Source organism: Chelonia mydas, chromosome 1, assembly GCF_015237465.2.
Source record: "Chelonia mydas isolate rCheMyd1 chromosome 1, rCheMyd1.pri.v2, whole genome shotgun sequence".
Taxonomy (NCBI): Eukaryota; Metazoa; Chordata; order Testudines; family Cheloniidae; genus Chelonia; species Chelonia mydas.
The window spans coordinates 212616417-212639596 of NC_057849.1; the positions used below are offsets into that span (position 1 = coordinate 212616417).

The 23180-nt window shown below is 55.3% G+C and overlaps 2 long non-coding RNA genes across 2 annotated transcripts; both read right to left on the reverse strand.

The window, feature by feature from the left end:
- Positions 1–4668: 4668 nt before the first annotated feature.
- Positions 4669–9327, reverse strand: LOC122461464. The gene is made up of 3 exons (XR_006283381.1): positions 9263–9327; positions 7400–7525; positions 4669–4749 (listed from the first exon to the last, which is right to left on the reverse strand). It is a non-coding gene; the product is annotated as an uncharacterized LOC122461464 (long non-coding RNA).
- A 3287-nt stretch (positions 9328–12614) lies between these two features.
- Positions 12615–22231, reverse strand: LOC122461398. The gene is made up of 5 exons (XR_006283263.1): positions 22079–22231; positions 17643–17744; positions 16771–16832; positions 15505–15791; positions 12615–12794 (listed from the first exon to the last, which is right to left on the reverse strand). It is a non-coding gene; the product is annotated as an uncharacterized LOC122461398 (long non-coding RNA).
- Between the last annotated feature and the right edge of the window lie 949 nt (positions 22232–23180).

Sequence of the window (23180 nt, forward strand, 5' to 3'; positions counted from 1 at the left end):
AAAGGATAAGGGTCTCCAGTGTTCTTACATTTTTGCCGCAGCATGAAGGAGTAGAGGTGGTGAAGTCCATCCACAACCCATCGGAAGATCTGCTGCTCCTGCTCAGCACAGCACAGAGTGGGACACCCCACCAGCTGGCCCAGGACTCTGAACTCCTCCACTCCCTGACGGAGAGAGGGAGCAAAGGGAGTCACTTGCTCCTGTAGTGCAGTGTCTCCCCCTGCCATTGCACTAGCGATGGGTTAGAACCAGGGGAGGCAGAGCCCAGCGTAGAGAGACTGGGGACAATGAGAGCAGGAGGAGCCATGGGGCTCAACACCAGGGGCTGAGGAAAGCTCAGCAGGGACAGGAAATCTGGGTAGCAAAGTCAGCAAACGTTGCCCCCAAGTGAGAACCCTGGTAATGAATGAACTAACATCCAGTCTCCATCTCAAGGGCAAGCTCCTCATCCCAGCCCCTTCTGCCATCCCCCTCCCTCCACTGACCTCAGGCCCAGGAGCTTGGGGTCACCTTGGACTCCTCTGCTCTGCATCCTGCCTCTCTCACTCCATCCTGAAGCTCCCCAAAGCCTCCACTTTCTGCACCGTGCCCAGCCTGCTGGCTCTCTCCTGCAGCCTTGTTCTCTCATCTCCCCCTCCCGCCAGACCTTCCCTTGCCCCTCCTTCAGCCCCTGCGCTGGCTCCCTGCTCTTCCCCACATCACACCAAGCCCCTTGCGCTCCTCTCTTGCTGTCTGCACAGCCTCCCCACACCCACTCCTCATTGCTCTGGCTCCTCCCATCCCTTTCACTCTGTCCCCTCCCACCTCCCTCCTTCTGTTCCGCTGCCCCAGCCTCTGGGGGCACGTCATTGAAGCACCCCCTTCCAGCTGCCAGAGGGGAGGCCCTGCCACAGAGGGGATGGAGCAGCTGGAGCAGCAAAATGGCCCTGAGCACCCAGAGCAGGGGGCATTCATCTAGCAGCCTGGCAGGAGCTGATGCCAAAGTATCTTGGGGACAACTGACAAAGGGGGTGAACAGACACCTGGTTTCAGAGGGTGCTCTCAGGGCGATCCTGTGTAAATGCACTGACCCTGTGGAGCAGACTTTGGTCCTAGGGGAACAGCAGAAAGAGTCCTTGGAGATAGAATTATGGGACTCAACCCAAAGCACACTGGAGTCAGAGGACAGACCTGTCGACATCAGTGCTCATTAGACTGAACGCCTACCGAGGATCTTGCTGAGTCACTATTCTAGACCCGGGTTTTCCCTGCCAGGAAGCGCTGCACCATGAGGCTGCTCAATGCAGTTAGGAGGCAGCCAGGGTCAAAGGCTGCTCACCTTGAATTTGTGATGCCCAGCGATGAGTTTGATCAGCCAGCTGATCCTTACCATTGACCTCAGCTGCCCATGCACCTCCTTGGGCGTGGTCCCGGGGAGCAGGAACTGAGAGAAACAAATGGGGACAAATTGCTAAGGAGAAGTACCAAAAAATAGCACAAGCACATAGGGAGAAAATCAGAAAGGCTAAGGCAAAAATGAGTTCTATCTGGCAAGGGACATAAAAGGCAATCAGAAGCAGCTCTATAAATGCATTAGGAGCAAGAGAAAGACAAAGGAAAGCGTGGGGCCACTACTCAGCAGGGAAGGAGAGCAAATAATAGATGACACAGACAAAGCCAAGGTGTTTAATGCCTTTTTTGCTTCAGTTTTCGCTAAAAAGGTTAATGGCGACAAGATGCTTAACACAATAATAACAACAAGGGGGGAGGAATACAGGCCAGACTAGGGAGAGAACAGGTAAAAGACAATTTAGGTCAGTTAGATGTATTTAAGTTGGCAGAGCCTCATGATATTCACCCTAGATGTAGCTAGGCTAAGTAATGTCTGAACCTTTAGGAGGGCTGTGGTCCCAGAGGACTGGAAAAGGGCAGACCCAGAACCTATCTTCAGAAAGGGGAATATCTTCAGAAAGGAGGCCCCAAGGAATTAGAGATCAGTCAGCCTAACTTTGGTACCCAGAAAGATACTGAACAAATTATTAAACAGTTTGTAAGAACCTAGAGGCGATAATAGGGTGATAAGGAATAGCCACCCAGGATTTGTACAGAACAAACCATACCAAACAAATCTAATTTCCTTCTTTGACAGGGTTACTTGCTTACTTGATGCAGGGAGGCAGTATATGATGATGGATGTGAAGTTCCGTAAGGCTTTTGACACAGTTCCACCAGACATTCTCATAAGCAAACTAAGCCAATATGATTCAGATGAGATTACTATAAGGTGGGCGCACAACTTAGTGAAAGACCGTACTCAAAGAGGAGTTATCACTAACTCGCTTGCAACCTGGGAGGATGTCTCAAGTGGGCTCCCCCAGGGGTGTGCCGGATCCACTACTAGTCAATAGTTTCATTAACAACTTGGTTAACGGAGAGGAGAGTACGTTTTTAAAGTTTGCGGATGACACCAAGCTGGGAGGGGTTGCAAGCACTTTGGAGGACAGATTAGAATTCAAAATAAGCTTGCTAAATTGGAGAGTTGGTCTGAAGTCAACAAGATGAACTGCAGTCAAAACAAATGTGACGTAACGCACGTGGGAAGGAAAAATCAAATGCATAGAAACAAAGTGGGGGATAACTGGCTAGGTGGCACTACTGCAGAAAAGGATCTGGGGGTTATCATGGGTCTCACACTGAATAGGAATCAACAGCGTGATGCTGTTGTGAAAAAGGGAAATGTCATTCTGAGGTGTACTGGCTTGGAGCACTGTGTCCAATTCTGGGCACCACGCTTTAAGAAAGATGTGAACAAACTGGAGCCAGTTCAGAGGAGAGCAGCAAAAATGATCAGTGGTTTGGAAAACATGACCTATGAAGAAAGGTTGAACGAATTGGGCATGTTTCCTCTTGAGAGGACAGAGGGGGCACCTGTAGCAGTCTTCAAATACGTTAAGGGCTGTTACACCGAGGATGGTGACCAATTGTTCTCCATGTCCCCTGAAGGTAGGACAAAAAATAATGGGCTTAATCTGCAGCAAGGGAGATTTAGGTTAGATATTAGGAAAAACTCTATGGGTGGCTGAGCACTGGAACAGGTGACCTAGGGAATCACAGAATCTCAGCATTGGAAGGGACCTCAGGAAGTCATGTAGTCCAACCCCCGCTTCAAAACAGGACCAATCCCCAAGTAAATCAGTGGGGGAAGTGGTGGACTCCTCATCATGGAGGTTTTAAAAAACAGTCTGGACAAACACTTCTCAGGGATGGTCTAGGAATGCTTGGCCCTGCCTCAGTGCAGGGGGTGGAGTAGATGACCTTTTGAGATCCCTTCCAGCCTGGGCTTTCTGTGATTCCCTCTTCCCAGGTTCCAGGATGGAGGAGACCAAGTCTCTGCCAAGAACATTTCCTTCTTTTTGGACCACAAACCACCCACAGAATCTACTTCCTGTGGCCCCAGAACTAGAACGTTGGGGGAAATCTAGCTCTGGGCTCTGGCCAGGTGGGTGGGCCCGTGCGTGATGCTCCAGGCCCACAGCCCAGGGATCCCAGTGTGATTGCTGAGAAGGGCTGCAAGAGATTTGCCGTCACTCTGCAACCCCACCCCGCACCCAGGCAGCTCAGCTGTCGTGTTGATGGGCTCTGGAGGCAAGGCCCTGCGCACAGCCAAGGGCAGGGCGTGAATGCCAGGGTCAGATGGGGGCTCAGTGGAGATCACGGCAGATCCCGCACGCCTTCACCCACCCCGCCCTCCATGCAGACGTCTCCCAGATATAGCAGGGGCACTTGGTTCTCCAGCCCAAGAACCTTTGTATAGAACGTACTCTGAGGAACAGAAGGCACAGGGGTGTCCCATGCTTGGGATTAAATGGAGCCTTGGTTCCCAAGCCTCACCCCAGCTACAGGTCTAGTCCCCTTACTGCCCCCACGCCTCCAAGATGTTCTGCAGCACCACAAGGTTGGGCTTCTGATCCTCGCACACCAAGGCCTTCAGCATCTCACCCATGGCTTTCAGAGTCTGCATGCAGAGCAGAGGAGAAACCAGAGCAAGTGGTGTTACCCAGCCAGGCAAGGAACCAATGTCCTGGCGTGTGACATGCCCCAGGTCACGGCAGCCCCTGGTATTCCAGCTCACCCCCTCACTTGTACCTGCAGGGGACCTACTGCAAACTCCTCCTGGCAAAAGGACCCCACCTGCCTTTGCTGTCCCCAGGAAGGCCACTGAACACAGTCTAACCCACTGGAAGAGCCCAAAAGAACTCCGCATTTGGAGGGGGAGGGGATATTTCCAGCCAAGCTTCAGTTCCCCTGGCCTGTGTGGGTCTGAAGCAGCCGATCTCAGGCCTGTGCCCCCAGCCACGCACTGGGGATGAATGTGCTTGTGAAGGGAGTGTCTGTTCCCCACTAATTGCCGGTGCATGTGAAGGATAAATGCCTACTAGTGCTACCCCATGAGGGAGTTACTCCTTTTTCTGCGGCCGTGGGGCCTGTGCTTTGCTGCCGCAGTTCCTGAGCTGAAGTCCTGCTGAGGAGCTGTGATCATTACACTCTTATGCCAGTGCCAGGTAACCCAGGGGGCAGGTACACGAGCAACTGGCAGGATCCCCACTCGGTTTGGGGCGGCTCCTCACAGCCGGTTTGGGGCCTACCTTGGTGTTCAGAGCAGCCTCCATACCCTGGATAGTCTCTGCTGGAGGCAGGGAGAAGATGCTGGAGAAGCAGGTGGCGAGCAGGTTGGATTGTTCCATTCCCCACAGCGGTGGCTTCACTTTGCTAAGAGAAGAGACACGTGCGGATTGGAGGGCTGAGGCGAGACTGATGGGCGAATGTTGGCCTCAGGCTCCCAGCACATGGAAACACCTGCGGGTGCTCTAGCTGCGGGGTGGAGGATGAGAATAGGCCAGGGGGCAGTGGAGGGAGCTGGTACTGTCTTCTCTCATACCAGCAGGCTGAGGTGGAGATCACTGTGCTTTGCCATAAAACAACATCCCGCAAACGGCATGGATGGGAGATTAGAATCTATTGGCACCAAAGCACCTCTGAACCCAGTGGCTACAGTGCAAAGGAGTCTGCCAGTCCTGCCCCGCTGCGGGCAAGGGACCCTCCCTCCACAGCCGTCTGCACTGCGGCTTCACAGTCCGGGCCAGCAGAGAGATGCTGCATCAGCCCTCAGCAGGGCAGAATCCAAGCAGGGATCCAAGACCTGCCCCTGCCCATTACTCTCAGCATGGTGGACAGGGAGGCAGGAAGGTGGGGCCTGCCCAGACGGCATGAACCCCTTCATCCCCACTGCGAGAGCATGGCCCCAGCACATGCAATGAGGTGCAAGGTGACTACTCGAGCTGCCCCCTGCAGGACACAGCCGCGCCTCTCATGGTGGGCGGCAGCCAGTGAGGAACAGCTAGGCCCACTGCTGACGCAAATCACCACAACCCCCGTCGACCCCGGTAGAGACGGGATCATGGCCAATGCTGTCGCCTGCCCCGACCTCAGGAAGCCCGTGCCCAGTGGGGAGAACCGCTCCAGCGCCTGCCCCGCCTCCCCTTCCCATTCCTGGGGAACCTATTAAGCCAACTGCGAGAGCCGAGCTCCAGCCCGCAGCATCCGCCACCCTCCGGATGCCTAAAGGGCAGGCTTCTGGGAAGCTCAGAGCAGGATGCCAGTGGCACTGAGAGAGAGCCCCCCATGGCACAGACAGTGCCACGTGCCAGGGCTCAGCCTGCCCAGCCTCTCAGCCACAGGGAGTCGCTGAGCTGCCGGTGTGACGCAGCTGGCGGCGATTCCGGTCGCTCCGCTTCAGCAGCACCCAACTGCCCCTCTCCCCACAGAGCCATCGCCTGCGGGGTCCCAGAGGGGAACGGTCCAAACCCCCTCACTCCCTCCCCCACATCTTCATAAGGCCACTTGGAGAGGTCGCCAGGCACTGAAGGATCCTCCACCACCAACCCACTTCTGCCAGCGCCCATGCACCAGCACCATCACCCGGTGCCACGTGCCCGGGGAAATCAGAAGATGGGGGAGGAGCAGAGGGGAGAACGCCCTGGAGAACTGGCCATGCCAAGAGGCTGGCGTGTCTGGCTGCACACAGCACTGGCTGGGGCTGGGAGGGCAGGCCGGACACCTCAGCTCCATGATGGCGAGCATCACTTGCTGACGCACCACGCCGGTCACAGAGTCGACGGACTCGTGATCAATTAGCTCCTGGAGAGACAACGTGAGGAAATGCCAGCCGGGCTCCGAGCTCCTGCCAGGCTCTGACTGGGGAGCAAAGTGCAGGGCCTGCAACACGTGGGCTTGACAGCCAGGTCGTCCTACTGTGGACTTGATGGTGTGCAGGGCTCCAGCCGGGGAGCGCAGTGCAGGGCCTGTGGTCAGTGCCCCAGCGTCCTGCACCAGTGCACTGCAAAGGCTCCATCAGCATTAGCACCCAGGGACTCCACCTTGTGCCAGGTGCTGCACACACACAGAGTGAGAGCCAGCCCCTGCCCCAGAGAACTCACAAGCTAACTTGACGAGACTAGGCACGGGAGGGAAACTGAGGCACAGAGTGGGAAGTGACTTGCCCAAGTTCTCACTGCAGAACCGAGCCCTAGCCCACTGGACCACCCACCAGCCCACGCTGTCCCACGTTCAGGGAAGGGAGGTAAGCTCTGGAAAGCTTTCTGCAGCGCTGGAGAGCAAACACTTTCCAAATCTCCAGAGCAGATCTGTTGCTAGTTCCCTAGTGGGCACTGACTGCGCAGTGTTGGGGCTCTGTGCAGGGAGACTGGCGTATACAGAGCAACCTGGTGACTTGGGAAGCTGGGTGCAAGGAAACAATACATGTTTTGATACAGTTCTATGTTTAGGAATAAAGAATGCAGGCCACACTCACAGCATGGGGGGCTCTAACCTGGGAAGCGGTGACTCTGGAAAAGACTTGGCAGTCATGGTAATCAGCTGCACATGAGCGCCCAGTGCGACGCTGGGGCCAAAAGGGCTAATGTCATCCTGGGATGTATAAACAGGGCAATCTCCAGTTGTTAGAGAGGTTATTTTCCCTCTGTTTGGCACTGGTGCGACTGCTGCTGGGATCCTGTGTCCAGGTCTGGTGCCCACAGTTCAAGGAGAAGATTGATAAATTGGACAGGGGTCAGAGAAGAGCCACAAGAGTGACTGAAGGACTGGGAAACACCCCTTATAGTGAGAGACTCAAGGAGCTCAATCAGTTCAGCTTACTGAAGAGAAGCTTACAGGGTGACTTGATGACAGTCTGTAAGTACCTCACAGGGAGCAAATACTTGATAATGGTCTCGTCAGTTTAACAGACGAAAGTCTAACACGATCCAATGATTGGCAGTTGAAGTTAGACAAATCTGCAGAGATCTCCAGGCCAATCACTAAACCCGCCAAGTAACACAGCCCCAGTGTGTGTTCTACTCACTTTTATCTTCTCCACAAGGAGGGCTTTGCTGAGAAAAGCAGCCAGGTTTCTCTCTGGGCTCCTAGTGAGGACGGCTCTGCTGAAGGTGCTGACGCAATCCAAGAACTTAAGTTTCTTGGCCTCGTCCTATGCCCCGCAGAGATTAGACACAAACACGAAGGTTAGCGTGGAAAGGAGGTGTCAGTAGGAGAGATGTCAGAAAGCCTCCCCCTAGCGCTGCTCAGGCTTTCATATGCCGAATGCCAGAAGGCCATTCATCTGGCAACAGGAGTAACTATCTGGGGAGGGCAGGGCAGTGCTGTGTGATACCAGACCAGAGAGGGAGCAGATCTTAGGGGCAGGTGTCCAAAGAGGAACTGCAACATGGGGGCTAAGCAGCCAGAGAGCCTTACTGGGGGCGTGATACTGTGGGAGGAACATCTGGGTGTGATACCCTGACACCCCAATATTTGCTACTGTCATGTAATTAGGATATGTTTGGTACAAGGTATGTCTTGTGACACATCATTCTAAAAGTCTTGATCTGCGAGACATTAATGTCTCATTGGATTGTATGTGCTATCGTTGTATGTGAGGTTATGAACTTCAGCTATGTATGCGTTCCTGAAACACATTGTTAGGTTCAAAACAGCCTTTCAGGTACAACAGTAAAAAAGCCAAACACTGGCTTATTGAGGAAATGCACACAAGCACCAGGGTTACCCCAATAGAAACCTGTCCAAGATAATGTGACACAATGGAACCTGTTGGACCCAGGTCACAGCAAAAGAGTTTTCCACAGGTGGGAAGAGGAGATAAAAGGGGAACAATGACATCTGTGGGGGGGGGGACCCTCACACTCCCTGCAATAAGATACCTGGAAACACCTGAGGGACAAAGATTGAACTATGAGAAGTGATGGTCCCAGGCTGGAGAGAGATTCCTAGCCTGTGTAAGAAAACCTGGGAAATCCAAGCTGCAAAGCCAAGGCAGCTTGTGCCTTAAGAATCTGCCAACCTGTTTACCACTCAGGGGGAGAATCTGCAAACGTATATCCTATCTATCTAGTGTGTAAAGCTTTGTTTGTGTGGTTTGTTTATTGACTAAGGTCATCTGCTTTGGTCTGTTTGCTATCTCTTATAACCACTTCAAATCTACCTCTTGAAGTTAATAATCTTATTTCTTCTTTATACCCCAACCCAGTTAGTGCAATTAGTAACCGATGGGGAGGGGCGAAGAGTTGTTCATACCTCTCCACATCGAGGAAGGGGGTGAATTTCATAAAATCTTTGGGTTTGTATTCCAGAGGAGGTGGGCAGCACAATTCTGGGACAAGCCCCTTCAGCTGAGTCTTCCCAGAGCTGATCTCAGTGTCTGTCTTTCTGCAGCTGGGCGTGGCCCTGCCTGTGTGCATGGCTGGAAGAAGCTTGTAAGCCTAGCCCAGCAAGACAAGGTAAAGGGGGCCCAGGCTGACAGAACAGGTGGGCTCAGTAGTATTCCAGTATATCAGGTGGCACCTCAAAGGGGGGCAATCCGTCGCACTGGGGACTGGCCAAATCCAGTGTGCACAAGTCCACAAGTGGCTGGAAATTGAAGCAAGACACATTGAAACTGGAAATGTACATTTTTAAACAGAGAAAGTAATAGACCATTGGAACAACTGAGCAAGGGGCATGGTACGTGATCTTTTGTAACTCAAGATGGGACATTTTTAATATGCTTTAGTTTAAACAGGAATTATTTGGGGGCAGGTCTCTGGCCTGTGTTCTACAGGAGGTCACAGTGGTCCCGTCAGGCCTTAGAGTCCATGTATCATCTGGAGAAGGGCGGATGGTGCATGTGGACAGGGCACTAGCTGACAGATCAGAGGAGGGCTCTCGGTACCTGTTCATTGCCCTTGAGAGAGCCGTTGATGTAGTTCAGGGTCTCTTTCTCCTCCGAGTCTGGCCCCATAAAGCAGGAGGTGTTAGCAGGTGATGGTGAATCTGATCAAAGACAGAGCAGTGGTAATACCTGGGGCTGCCAAGCTGCAGGCTGGGTGACAGAGATCTTAGAGGAAACCCTTGCCCCTGCTCCCTCCCCAGTAGGGTAACAGCCCCATTGCACAACAGGGTCTGGCACAGCAATCCCTGACTTCCCCACCTCTTTGCTGCCCAGCCCAGCAAAGATCCAGTTTCAGCCCTGGTTCCCAGTGGCCACCCCACTTCCCCACCCAGCATGCAGGCTCAGCCTGGGGATTTGGGGAGAGCCACACCTGGAAGGAGGGATGATGAGTGGTGTCCCCTCTCTCCAGGCCATTGCTGGAGGGGGCAGAGGAACTGGCAGTGAATCGGTCTACTCCCCGCTGCGGGAGAGGGAAGAGCTGCCCAGTCTGCGTGGGATACGGGAACCCAGGGCCTGCCCATTCTGCTTGTTCTGACTGCCTCTCCTGCCATCGACAGCCAGCCAGAGCCACCGGGTGTAACCTGGGCTCCCATCATCAACCACCCCCCAAACGCCCTGTGCTGCGACATGCGTGGCCCCCCTGCAAAGAGCTAGCAGATGGGGCTGCAACATCAGGGGACATCTCATGCTCTGGCTGGCACCCTGCAATCCTAGACTTAACAACCCACCATGCACCGATCATCCCCTTCGACTGGTGGAAAACATCCTCCGACCCTGCAGAGTGACGGATCGAGGCGGGCAATTCAGTCAGTCTCCACCTGATGCTTCTGCTGCCGCCCCTAATGCCCCCCTCAGCTGTAGAGGCTGCAGCCAGCAAGAGGGGCCATTACCCCTCTGCCTGGGTTTTGCTGTCTCTCCATCCCGTGGCAGCCCAGAGTAGTACAAGATCTATGGAGTCTTCTCCCCCAGTGACACCCTGGTCTTGCAATCCCAACCCCCAGAGGGGCCAAGCCCCACTGCAGTGCGGGGCCATGGCCCCTGCCATTTTTACAGCCCCCTCTACCCACCGACCCAGGAGGCACCCACTCACCAGCACGGAAGGGCTGAGGCACACACAGCTCCTGCTGCTGTGGTGGCTCTTCTGCTTACTTCCCTGGGGGAAGTTTCGTCTCCTCCCAGGCTCGGATGGGCTTGGAGGGGCCCTTGGGGACTTCCTCAGCCATCCTGCAAGAAGCCAGGACAAGGCATTGCTTGTGAGTGATGAGAGGCGACTGCCCTGTTCAGCATCAGGGCCAGCCCAGTTATTTCTGTTCCACCAGTGCCTACAGATGCCAGCTGAGATCAGGGCCCTGTTGCACCAGGTGCTGCAGACAATCCCTGGGCCGCAGGGCTCAGACTCTAACTAGCCAAGGCAGCCAGCAGGGGAACAAGGGAATGGATGTGCTCAACATCACCCAGTCAGTCAGCAGTACAGGCAGGATTAGAACCTAGGTCTCTGGACTCCCAGGCCAGCACCCCATCCCGCAGGCCAATCAGCCTCCCCTGGGTCACTCCCGCCTCTCCTTCTGCTGGTTCACAAGCTGCACAGCAGACAGGGTGAATCCAACCACTCAGGACTCTTCCTGCCCAGGGAAATTACCCTGACCCCTTCTCCCAGGAATATTGAGGTCGTGGCAGGTCCCAGGTGGGGGAGGCCTGCGGGGTGGGGGAGCTGGGGGCGGGCTTGTGAGCAGCAGGAGTTGCTCAGACACCACTGTGAAGGGAAGGAGCAGGAGGCAGGAGAGCCACAGGCAGGCTGGTACCTTCTCTTCCAACCTCCTGCCCCCTTCGTCCCTGGTTCACTGCGAGCTGTGGGAGCTCTCTGGGCCACAGGAGCTGGCTGGTGCCCAGGTGGAACGATGTTGCTTATTGCACAGATTTCGCTTTCCCTGAACATTGAAAATGCTGCTACAACCGTACCAGGGCCCGCCAGGATCCGTGCAGCTGGTCAGTGCTACATTGTGACCTGTGCCCTGGCCTCCCTGAGAGGGACAGTGGGAGAGGGTGGGGCTGGCCCAAGGCCCTGCTGGATTGCATCTCACGCGTACGGGGTCCCAGTGCTACAGAACTCTGTGCCAGGGGCCGCGCTTTGTGGAGGTTTCGCAGCTCATCTCTCCAAGACCTGTGTGGCAGCAGCCGCTGCAGAGAATCCCAGGCCTGATTCCCCTGACGCTGGGTCTCCTGAATGGCCCCTGCCCTGGGGGGCTCCATTCTTCACCCAATGTCTCCTGCTGACTCTCCAGCAGCTCCACGGCAGGTGTCCTAATGCAGCTCTAGCCCCCTCCAGCGCTCAGGGGGACTGTCCTGGTAAATAGAACAATGGTTCCTGGCAACCTGAGAATGCCTCTTCCCCTGGCAACCTCAGTGCCATTCCCTCTGGAAGGGATGGCAGCTCCACCATTCACACTCCCAGCTTCCTGGGAATGAGCCAGGATTAATGCTCGGGGTAGCCAGGGGGTCTCCAGACCCCCAAATGGGAGAATAAGTTCCATCCCGGCTCCTCCTTCTCAATACAGCGCAGAACGGGGATTCACAAACTCCCCACCGACAGGTCCCAGCCCACATGGGTGGCTCTTTGCACCTCCCCAAGCTGCTGGGTGCCTTGGCTGTGGGATGTAAAACGGTCCCATCTCCGCTTCCTCTCCCACCGCTGCAACTACGCAGGAGCTGCTTTAATACCAACCCCGCCCCCCCCCCCAACTGAGTCTCAGGCCTTGCTCGCTGCTCAGTGCCGCGGCAGCCCCAGGAGATGATTGCTGCGGGGGTCTCGGCCCTGGGGAGGCGGTAACTTCTAGAAGCAGGGAGAGCAACACCCCCATAGATCAGGGAGGTCTGGCAATGCCAGTGGCTGGCTGGGGTCTGACAGCCCAGGAACCCTGAGCAGATTGTCAAAGGCCAAACCCCTGTCACCACCGGCTCTGTCGCTCCCCCTTGCTTTCGGTCTGCTTAGGCACCATCCTGATCCTCCTCCCCCTTGCATCCTAGCACTGCCCAACTTCGATTGCATTTATTCTAACCGCCCCCACGGGGCAGGACCTGGCTGCTACCCCCACTGTACAGACAGGGAACCGCGGCACAGAGGGAATGAGGGACTTGCCCGAAGCCACGCAGAGCATCTGTGGCAGAGCTGGGAAATGACCATGGGTCTCATAGGTCCCAGGCTGGCACCTTCTCTTCCAACCTCCTGCCCCCTTCATCCCTGGTTCAGTGAGAGCTCTCTGGGGCACAGGAGCTGGCTGGTGCCAAGATGGGTACAGCCCGATTCCCACCACGTGGGGTCTCCTGGGCAGGAGGGACTCCATTTCTCACCCAGTGTCTCCTGCCAGCAGAGATGCTCTGAGAGACGTCTATGCTCTGGGCTTCCCGGACTGGGAGGCAAGTGTGGCTGTCACTGGGCGATGCTGCTGACTCTCCAGCAGCTGCACTTCAGGTGTCCTAATGCAGCTCTAGTCCTCTCCAGCACTCAGGGGGCCTGTCCTGGCATCAGACTGCCCTGGTAAATAGAACAATGGCTCCTGGCAACCTGAGAATGCCTCTTCCATCGGGAATGGCACTGAGGTTGCTGGGGGAAGTGATGGTGTCAGCAAAGGTGATGGAGGCGGTCATGCCTAGTGGTTGGAGCTGGACTCAGGAGACCAGGGCATGGGTGGAGCAAGGCTGGAGGGAGACCAGGGCTGGCATAGGACTAGGAGCAGGGCTGGAGCAGGCTAAGACTGTTGCCAATGTCAGGCAGGAGCGAGTTCCTGGCCCTGGAGTCATGTTGAGCGGACTGAGCTGCTGCTGTGAAATTGATATACCTGCTCTGGGAGTCATGGGTCCAGTTCCTGGCTTGTGGATTGGCTGGAGCCAAGCACAGGATGGACTCGGGGCCTGACAGATGGCTAGAGGGGGTGCTTGGCTCCTGGCCCCGCTGGGTACTGACATGCCAGGCACCCGAAAGCATTGTCACCAGCCTGTTCACAGTCTTGGCATGGCAATACATTTCCTTCCCAGTCGCCGTCCCCTGGCATTAAACCAGGAACTCCGCTCTGGGGATGTGCACCTGGCAGCATGCAGCTTCCTGAGAACGGACAGGCCAGGGTGCACGGCGAGGGCTCCCAGAGAGAAACAGCAGGAGGGCAATGCTGGGAACCCCTAGGCCATCTTCAGCTAGACCATGCAGGTGCCCCGGCCTCCTGGAGAGCATGAATCTAGCTTCAGTTCAGCCTTTGTGTCCGTCCCCCCCCCCCCCCGCCCATTCTCTGTGCTAGATGGGTCGGTCTCCTGGAGGGACAAAGTGCCGATCAGGAGTTCCTGGCTTATCCAACGTCAGTTTCCAGCTCTTGTAAAAAAAAACGGTGACTTCCCTTACACAGGAGCTGGCGTTCTTCAGGCTGTGCTGTGCCTGTACACGTTCAACTGTAGGGGCGCGTGTACCCAGGGCACGCGAGTCACAGACGTTTGCCAACAGTACCACGGAGCGGTGCCTACGCCCCTGCTCTCCCCGTGTGCTTGGGAATCAAAAGAGCCCATCTGCCACCTCCCTCTCAAGGCCTTTGCACCTGCGTGCTGCCAGGTGAACATCCCCATTTCTACTGAGGCCTCAGGGACAAGGTTTATGAGGAACCGGCTGGAGTTGATCCCCCACTGTGTTGCATCCCTATGGGTAGCTGGGGATCCAAACTGACACTCACGGGTTTGAGCCCTGCCTAGCCAGGCCCTGTTCCCTCCTGCCAGGGAGTTGCTGGCCCTGAACTCCTGCAGGCAGCCATGATACACAGGCACTTGGGGCTCGAGAGAAGGGCTATCGCTGGCTGAATGACCCCTGCCTGTACGGTGGGGATTGAGGCCACTTTGCCAGCAGGTGCCCCCCCAAGTCCTGTGCTATGCTGAGAGATGAGTGAATATGTACGGTACAGAGCGCAGCACCCCCTAACGCTGGGCAGGAGGACTGGGAGATGCGTAGGATACAGAGCACAACATCCTCTAACACCTGGCAGGGGGGCTGAGAGATGGGGGTGTAGGGTACAGAGCACAGGGGCGTGGTCTCCTGCCCTGACAGACTGGGAGGGAGCCACAAACACCCCTGGTGGGCAGAACCGGGTCACCCATGGCCGCCCTGCCGGAAGCAGAAGGGCAGGACAGGAAGCGGAACTATGCAAGGCCGGCCCTCCAGTTCAGATGGGAGAGAGCTGCCAGATGAGCAGGACATCTCTTCCCCGATGCGGGAGCCCAGACCTGACTGAGAGCGCTCTCCTGACAGAGACCCAGAGGGGCTGCCGGAGCTGCCAGATGCCGGGGACTCCGAGGAGCTGGTGGGGCTGCCACTAGCCATCTACCCCAGTGAAGCAAACAACCCTGGAACCCATGTACACACGGAATGGGCATGTAGGAAGGAGCCCAGGGCAGCTGAATAGGGTTCAGCCATGTTATTGACTGCAAGCCGGCCAGTGTGTTGCCGTCAGATTTTCCCTGCTGCCCCAGTGGCGGAGCACTCCGCCGCTGTTAGGGCCCTGGGCTGGGACACAGTGGAGTGGGAAGGCCTGGGTTCCCCTACCCCTACCACCCCACCATCAGGAGTGGCAGCCTCCCCACCTGGTTGTCAGGAGGCCTGCATTGGTCTGGCACCTGCCTGAATCAGGACGCCAGATGGTTGTGTTGACTCTCCCACCAGAGAGCTAAACTCCCCTAGATGGTGACGGCTCTGCCGGACTGTAGGCCAGAACCCCCCTACTTGATTGCTGCTCAGCCCTGATCAAGGGCCAGGCAAATGGACCTCCTGCTGCTCTGCCTGTAGGCCAGAGCTCCTTCTCGATTTCAGCCCTGCCCTGATTGAGGGCCCCAGGCAAACAGACTCTCTACCATTGCTCAGCCTAACTGCAGGCCAGAACCATTAATACTGAGCTAATTTTCCCCTCAACCAAGGTACCCCGGAAGTATCATAGCAAGTGGAATGGTCTCCCACCCAGATGGATGGGGAGGGAACTGTGAACCCCTTACAGCCTCTCTTTCTACTCGTTCATACTTTTCCTCTAAATATGTCAAAAACACAAGCACGCAACCTTCTCCTGGCCAGACACAGAAAAATGCAAAATAATTTTTCAAAATGTCCAACACCACTGAAAACGTACACGACCAGAATGGAGGCATAAACCCTACACGGGGCATGGAAAACTGTCAAAAAGTACATGGTGATAAAAGCTATCAAGCAGTTAACTACTCACATGGCTGGGGAGGGCAGGCGGCCAATGGGGAAGAAGCCATTGTCTGACACGAAGTGCTCCACCCTGCTTCAGGGAGACTCTCATGCTCCAAGCCCCCAAAGAAGGGAGGCTGGCTTTAACTAGAGCTAGGGCAGCTCCAATGACCGGGCTCTCCCTAGTGCACATCACTGTCATCCTGTGGAACAACGTCCATAGGCTGGAGCGGGCTGGAAGGTGGTTCTTGAAAGTATCCAGGATGAGGATGGTCTGCGAAGCCATGCATCGGACCAAGGACTTGCTGTCCTGTCCTGAAGGAAATGGAGGTCAGAGCCACGGCTCTCTGGAAAGCCCCAGCAGACCAAGCCAGCGCTGTACCTCTCGGCCCGTGACAAGGAGGCAGCAGGCTGGAGGCAGGGGACTCGCGGGAACAACCAGCAACCCTCACTAAACATCCCTGCCGCCCTCCATAGCTGGGGCAGCCTCCAGACACAGGCAAGAAGTCACAATGAGTCCCATTCACTCACTATTTTCCCATCCCTGCAGTATCTGAGTGCCTCATCCCTGCCTGTATTTACCCTCCCCTTCCCCCCCCAATGCACAGATGTGCACTTAGGCCCAGAGAGGGGGAGATTCACAAAGGGGGCTTGGGCATTGTTAGGCTACGCCTAACTTCAGGTGCCCTGTTGCCCTCCAGGAGGGAGCTCAGCCATTCTCTAGCTCCAGTTGGGAGGCCCAGCTGTGAACCTGCTCTTGGAGTGAGGAGCCCAAGCTATGTCACCCCTGCCCCCTTTTCCCCCCCAAAAAATGTGGAGGAGACACTGCTCTGCCCTGCGCTGGCCCAGGGGTCCAGGCATGCAGCAGGGAGGTAGATGACCAGACGTCACCTCGGCCTCATTTGGAGCAGTGGCTTGACCCCAGGCGCCCCGCGTGGAGGTGACTGCCCCAAACACTGGGCTAGTGAGTGCAAGGGGGGGGAGGCAGGACCCCACCTTGGCTGGGTTTCAGGGTGCGGGGGGACAATCGTCTGCGAAGGCCAGGCAGCTCAGGCCCAGTTTGGGGATCTGCCAGGCCGCAACTCTGAGGTCAGGGCTAAGTGCCTGGGCATGTGCCAACCAGCAGACATGACAGGGTGAGGGGCAGCTGATCAGGGGTTGGGGGATCTACATTTTGCATCCCTTTGTGGCTTTCGCCCACGATCACATTGCTGGCGTCGGAGATTGAACCCAGCCCGCGGCTCTGGGCCTTTCATCCCCCTAACGCTCAGTGCTCAAAGCGGTTACCACTCACCATTGCAGATGGCATCCAGCTTGTCCTGGCTCCTCTGGTCCAGCTGCCAGGCAGTGAGCCCTCTACACACACACAAACAGCTAGTCACCTCCCCACATCCCCAGCAAGGGTGTCAAAGCGTCTGTCACCCTCCAAGCAGCAGGGCTTTCCCCCGCCCCTCGCTGACCAGGACGTGCTCCTGAATCCCCAGGGAAAGGATGAGTCCCCAGGGATAGCTGTGGGGCTGGTTGCCAAAGGAGAGCATAGCGCCTTGAGGTTCCACTACCAAGAGCCCATGGCGGGGCGGGGGGATGGGTACTGCACAGGGAGCAGTGGGATTAGAGGGCGCCCATCAGCCAATCAGGGCACTGTGGGGTGAGCTTGCTCCCGCGGGTTTCTGACACCCCTGAGCCTTCATTCGGCAATCAGGAGCCCAGGGGTTACTTCTCACTGCCGGCAGGGACTGAGCAGAGCCTGGGACCGGATCCAGCCCCCCGCTAAGGGTAGCCCTCTGCTCGGTGCTTACTAGGAACCTGATGGCCACTTCTCAAATTGGAGCCTGCGGGTTCTCCAGAAAGGCCATAGTCTGACACAGGAAGGTTTCTGCTCTCCCCTTGTAGCGCGCCACAAAGGAGCCAGAACAAGGGAGCACAAGGTTATGAAAGGCCTTTCCGTCCCGCAGGCCGGGTTCCAGGTCTGTGGAGTGTCCTGCTTTTGCCCCTCCTTCCTGTGCTGGGGGATCATGCAGAGGGACTACCCCCAGGGCCAGGTGTGGTCCCGGGGCTGGGGCTCGGTGTGGGCACAGAGCCGGGCAATGGGGGGTGCCCTATCCACTGATTCCCCCACTCCTGCCAGCGAGGGCTGCGCAGTGAATGACCCGAGGGCTCCCTCACCTGGCAGTCACAGCTTCGTCACAGCTCCTTTTGCTGGATGAGGGCACCGAGCTGGCGCCACCTCAGGAATTGCGCAGCACTGCTGAGGGTGTCCCAACACACCTGCAAAACAAGAGGGGCTGGAGCGAGCCAGCCACGGTTACGGGAGCCGGAAGCCAGGGCCGCCCCTAGGCATACGCAGCTGCATAGGGCACCATGAAATTTGGGGCACCAAATTGCTCCAAATTTCATGGTGCCCCTAGGCAGCTGCCTGCTGCATATGGAGCAGACCCAGCGACCAGCCCCATCCCTCGGCCAGCCCCCACGCAGGTTGCACCCACTACAAAGGGCAGGGCAGTCGCTGGGTGGGGGGGGGGGGGGTCCCAGACAACTCCCTCCACCCTGCCTCTTACCCTTCCCCCTGCTCTGCCCCACCCCCATTCCACCTCTTGTCCGCAAGCCTCTTCCCCCAGCAACCCCACACTCACCAGCAGTGGCAGGAAGTGGAGCAACCCAGTCCCAGCCCCCTCTACTTAGCCAGCTCCCAGCCGCAGCGCTCCACTTCCCTGCGCCAGTGAGTGCAGGGAAAGGATCGCCCCCCACACTCACCAGCAGCGGGAAGCGGAGCAACGCGGGCCCAGCCTGCTCTGCTTCCCTTGCCCCGGCCCCAGCCATGTCACTCGGGTGGGGAAAGGACTGCCCCACGCTCTCACCGGTGGCGGGAAGCGGAGCGCCGCAGCTGGGAGCTGGCGCAGTAGAGCGGGCTGGGGCCGGGCTGCTCTGCTTCCTGCTGCTGTCAGTGAGCGGGGGGGTAGGATCCCTTTCCTGAAACCTCTTCCCCCGAGCAACACGGCTGGAGCTCAGGCGAGGGAAGCAGAGCGGACTGCTCCTGGCTCTCCGCTAATCCCCCGGGCCACTCTGGGCCTGTAGGGCCCCCAAAAGTGGCCCCCCACAGCTCCTGCCTCCCAGACCCTGGTGGGGGGTGGAGCGGGAGGCCTGGGGCTTCACAGGGCACCCAAATGGCTAGGGACGGCCCATCTCTCCTGGACTAACCCTCCTCAGTCTCTTTGGGACAGGACTCTTAGTCAGCAAGGGAAAAGGAAGAGGGTCAGGGATGAGATGTTCAGCAACATGCTCTACAGCACTGATGACCCGCTGGAGTACCGGAAGGTGAAGGAGGAATGAGACGCACAGCAGGAGGAAAGAACACTGGCTCAATTCCTCAAGCATGAAGAGAGCAATTGGGACCAGGACCTGTTGCTGATGGAGCAGTTGATCGACCTGGTGGCCATTGGGTACAACCTCCACCTCCAGTACCAGTGCACAGCCCACTACAGCACCAACTCCACGAGTACAAACTTCCACTCCAGGGCTGCACTGTTCTGCAGGGTACCACATCCTGCAGCCGGAACAGGCCCTGGAAACTGTGCGGTTGGGTGGTCAGTGAACAGCTGTATGCGCTGGAATGGACAGATGTTCCCTGTGCACACCACCTGCATCGCCTGTACACCCATGGGCAACATGGGCAACACGTTCTGTTGGGGGCAGGAGAGCAGGGGCCAGACTTCTGACAGATTTAGTGCAACAGTATGAAACCTTCCTGCATCACATTCCCCCAACACATGCCCCATCACTGCATTACAGGCTCCTAATCCCTGCGTTGCCAGGACGTGGGCACACAAGGCATCCCTCATTTCCCTTGCTTGCCTGGATCCAGCCCCAGTGAGGATAGGGGCACTGTCTGGTTGCTAGTAGACTGGGCAGGTGAATCAACTGGAAGCTCCCAGCTCAGTCAAGGAGGAGCTCAGCTGCTGGGAGCCTAGAGAGCAAAAAAACTCAGCTAGAGCACAGTCCCTAGATGGAGGGCCATGAACCCTGATCTAAAGGGGTGAAATTACAGGCTGGAGATGATTTGAACCACAGAGCCCCAGAAGGCAGATTGTGGAAACCCTGACCTGAGGGGCTCACTTTGGGGAGCTGAACTCGGTTGAATATATTAGACCCCAAGAGAGGAGGAATACTGCTTTGAAGACTTCTTGCTGTGAGTGGATTATTTTTGGGAAGCTAATGGGAAACTGATGGGCCACCCCAGACCACGAAGGGTTGCCCTGGGAAAGCACCTGTCTACAGTCCAAATTTGGGATGGGATCTCCATTTTATCTTTTGAAAATTTTCAGGTTGGGAAAACCATCCCTCCCCCAGCTCTATTATTTAGGTTTGCTTCTTTCCTGTGTCCCTGTAGCGGGGTCACTGCTTCTGAGCAGCAATCATGGCTGGGGATGGCTCTGCAGGTGCCTTTGCCTCAGTTTCTCCTCACCAGGCTTTTCCATCTCTCCCAAGAATTCACATTGCTCAGTCCTCCGGCCAGGTCACTCCCAGAGTTCAGCCCCTTTCAGGGTACTCAAAATACAAAATAAACATGACCTGTGGCAATTGTCTCAAGTTAACATGAGGTGACGTTATGAGTGTAATATAATATCTCATTGAAAGGTGACAGGGCCAGAAAGTTAATTAACTCCCAGACTGACCTGACCCATGGCCAAACTTCAGAGACTGGTTAGGAAGAGATGTAAATGAATAGAGCTTTGAAATGCAGCCTGTATTGTTAGAGATAGAAGAGTAGCTGTTTGCTCAGGTCTTGTGATGTAAGCAAACAAGTCTTGTCTATGGCTATAGCTTTGATTCAAAGATCAAAAAAGGAATATTAACATTTAGGAAGACACTTGAGTGAAATAGTATTATTCTCTATATGTCTCTTTGTGATATATGTGATAACCTGTATCTGAACTATTTAATGGATAAATTATCCTGTGCTAATTGCCATGATGTTGAGAAGAAGTAAAGTTAAGCCTATTGTTTTCTCAGGCCAAAAGGCTGCTGGAAATGCATAAAAATCTTGGGACACAATCCTTCATCTCAGATTCGCTTTGGGTTTCAAGAAGGGGGAAACCTTAAGCCATAAGGATTGAGATCCCCAGTCGCTGACTGGAGTCACCCTGAATACGGACATTGGACTATAACCTATGGACTATTTCTAAAAGGACTTTTGGCAACTACAAGCTCATCTCTGCTGTGTATCTGGACCTCAAGAATTGAATTCAAGTCTGTCTGGATATTGATCTTTTAACCAACACTCTCTCTCTTTTCTTTTTTAATAGATTTTAGTTTAGTTAATAAGAATTGACTGTAAGCGTGTATTTGGGGTAAGATCTAAGTTATTATTTGACCTGGGGCTTGGTCCTTTGGGGTCAGGAGAACCTTTTCTTTTATATGATGAAATAAGATTTTCAGAATTTATCATCATACGTTTGACATGTGTGCCTGGATGGAGGCCTGAGGCTGGGTACTTTAAGGGAACTGCATTGTTTGGACTTCTGAGTAACCAGTGAGATAATACAGGAGTTGTTTTGTGCTGGCTTGGCAAATCTAAGTATTGGAATATCTACCAGCATTTGGGGTTTGTCTGCCCCGTTTTGTTTGCAGTTCACCCTATTTGTGTGACCTCAGCTGGCTCCCACGGGCAGCACCATCACACATGAATTAAAGGTTTTCCATCCCTCCTGTCATGGAGTCCCAGGGCGATGATCTGGAACTGCTCCCTATGAAGCCAGGCAGGACTCTGGGAAAGTCTCCTTTCTGTGAGCAGACTGTCTTCAGGACACACAGCTCACACAACTTCTACCTTCCTGAGGCTGACCTCAGAGCATTCAGCATTCTCTGCCCCTCCGTGCGCTTCCCACAGCAAGTCCGCCCAGGCGGGGTCCTGGGGAAGCCAGAGGGTCCTGCACCCCGACTTCGCAGTCAGACGTGACTCTCAGCCAGCCAGTAAAACAGAAGGTTTATTAGATGACAGGAACATGGTCTAAACCAGAGCTTGTAGGTGCAGAGAACAGGACCCCTCAGCTGGGTCCATTTTGGGGGGCAGTGAGCCAGACAACCACATCTGCACTTCACTGCAGGTCCCCAGCCAGCCCCAAACTGAAACTCTCTCCAGCCCCTCCTCCTCTGGGCTTTGTCCCTTTCCCGGGCCAGGAGGTCACCTGATTCCTTTGTTCTCCAACCCTTTAGCTCTCATCTTGCAGGGTGGAAGGGCCAGCCCATCAGGTGCCAGGAAACAGGGTGTTGGCCATTCTGTGTGTCCAAACCCCTTCACACACCTTCCCTCTAGGGCTTTGCAATGATCATACATCCTTATCCCACCACCTAGATACTTAAGAACTGCATAGGGGAAATTGAGGCACCTCCACAATATTCAGAGGAAACATTAAGAACAGTCCCATTTCAGCACACCTCCTGAGCTCAACTCACAGTTCTTCTCTCTCTCTCTCTCTCTCTCTCATGGGAGCACTATCTGGGGTTACCCTACTGGGAGTGCAAGTTCAACACAAACAGAAACAGTCTCCTGCACCCTCCTGAGCTTCACACTCTCCTTAAACAAAGTTGGTCTTAATCCTTACCAGAGCGCTGACTCCCAGAGCTTTTCCTGGAGGCTGGCCTCTTCTCTGCCTTGGCAGGTCGCTCCCAGCCGTACCTACCTGGAGACCTTTTCTCCCCTGCAGCCTCAGGGTCTCCTGCAGGAGCCTTCTTGCTTTCTGAAACCATCTGCCACTACCCCTTTCTACCCAAACTGCTAGGCTAAATAAGGCCAGATTGTGTCATGTGACCCACTGTCATTCTCCCCACATTCAGAGAGTCACGGGTGGGGCTGGGCCCATTTCCCCTTAAAGGGGCCAGCCACTCTGCAATAAATCCCTTTTCCTTGCCACCTCTTGTTTTCAGGGAGAGGAGGTAGGAAAAATGACAGGCAGCTTCCTCCCGGAACCTCACTGCTTATTGACACTGGTGTCCTGGGAGGCAAAAGTGGAGCAAATTTCCATTGATCATGTGGGTTTGTGGCTGACCCACAACACAGAGACTCAGAGATTGTAAGGCCAGAAAGGACCATTGTGATCTTCTAGCCCAGGGGTGGGCAAACTTTTTGGCCCGAGGACCATATCGGGTTGCAAAACTGTATGGAGGGCTGGGTAGGGAAGGCTGTGCCTCCCCAAACAGCCTGGTCCCTGCCCCAGCCCCCTATCTGCCCCCTCCCACTTCCCGCCCCCTGACTGCCCCCCTCAGAACACCCGACCCATCCAACCCCCCGTGCTCCTTGTCCCCTGACTGCCCCCTCCCAGGACCCCCGCCCGTAACCGCCTCCCGTGCAAAAAAGAGCAGCCCCTAAAGTCCTTTTCCACAGCTCAGCACCAGATGTCAGGGTAGAGCTCATTCTGGCTCTGCCTACATATATATGTTTTCGTATAATTATGCTTATGCTTGGATTTATTTGGATTTTAAATAAATTTAAACAAAGTCTTCCTGTTCCTATTTGTGTGATTCACCAGTCTCACTTGATAATAATCTTAGGTCACTCCCTGAGTAAGGAACCTGTTATTAGTGACCTGTTCAATTTGCACCCTAAATTTATCAAAGGCTACACCTGTCAGGTAGCCACTTTTTAATCCATAACCAAGTTGAACATTATTTATCAACAAAATTTGTAATCTCACCAAAAAGGGACAT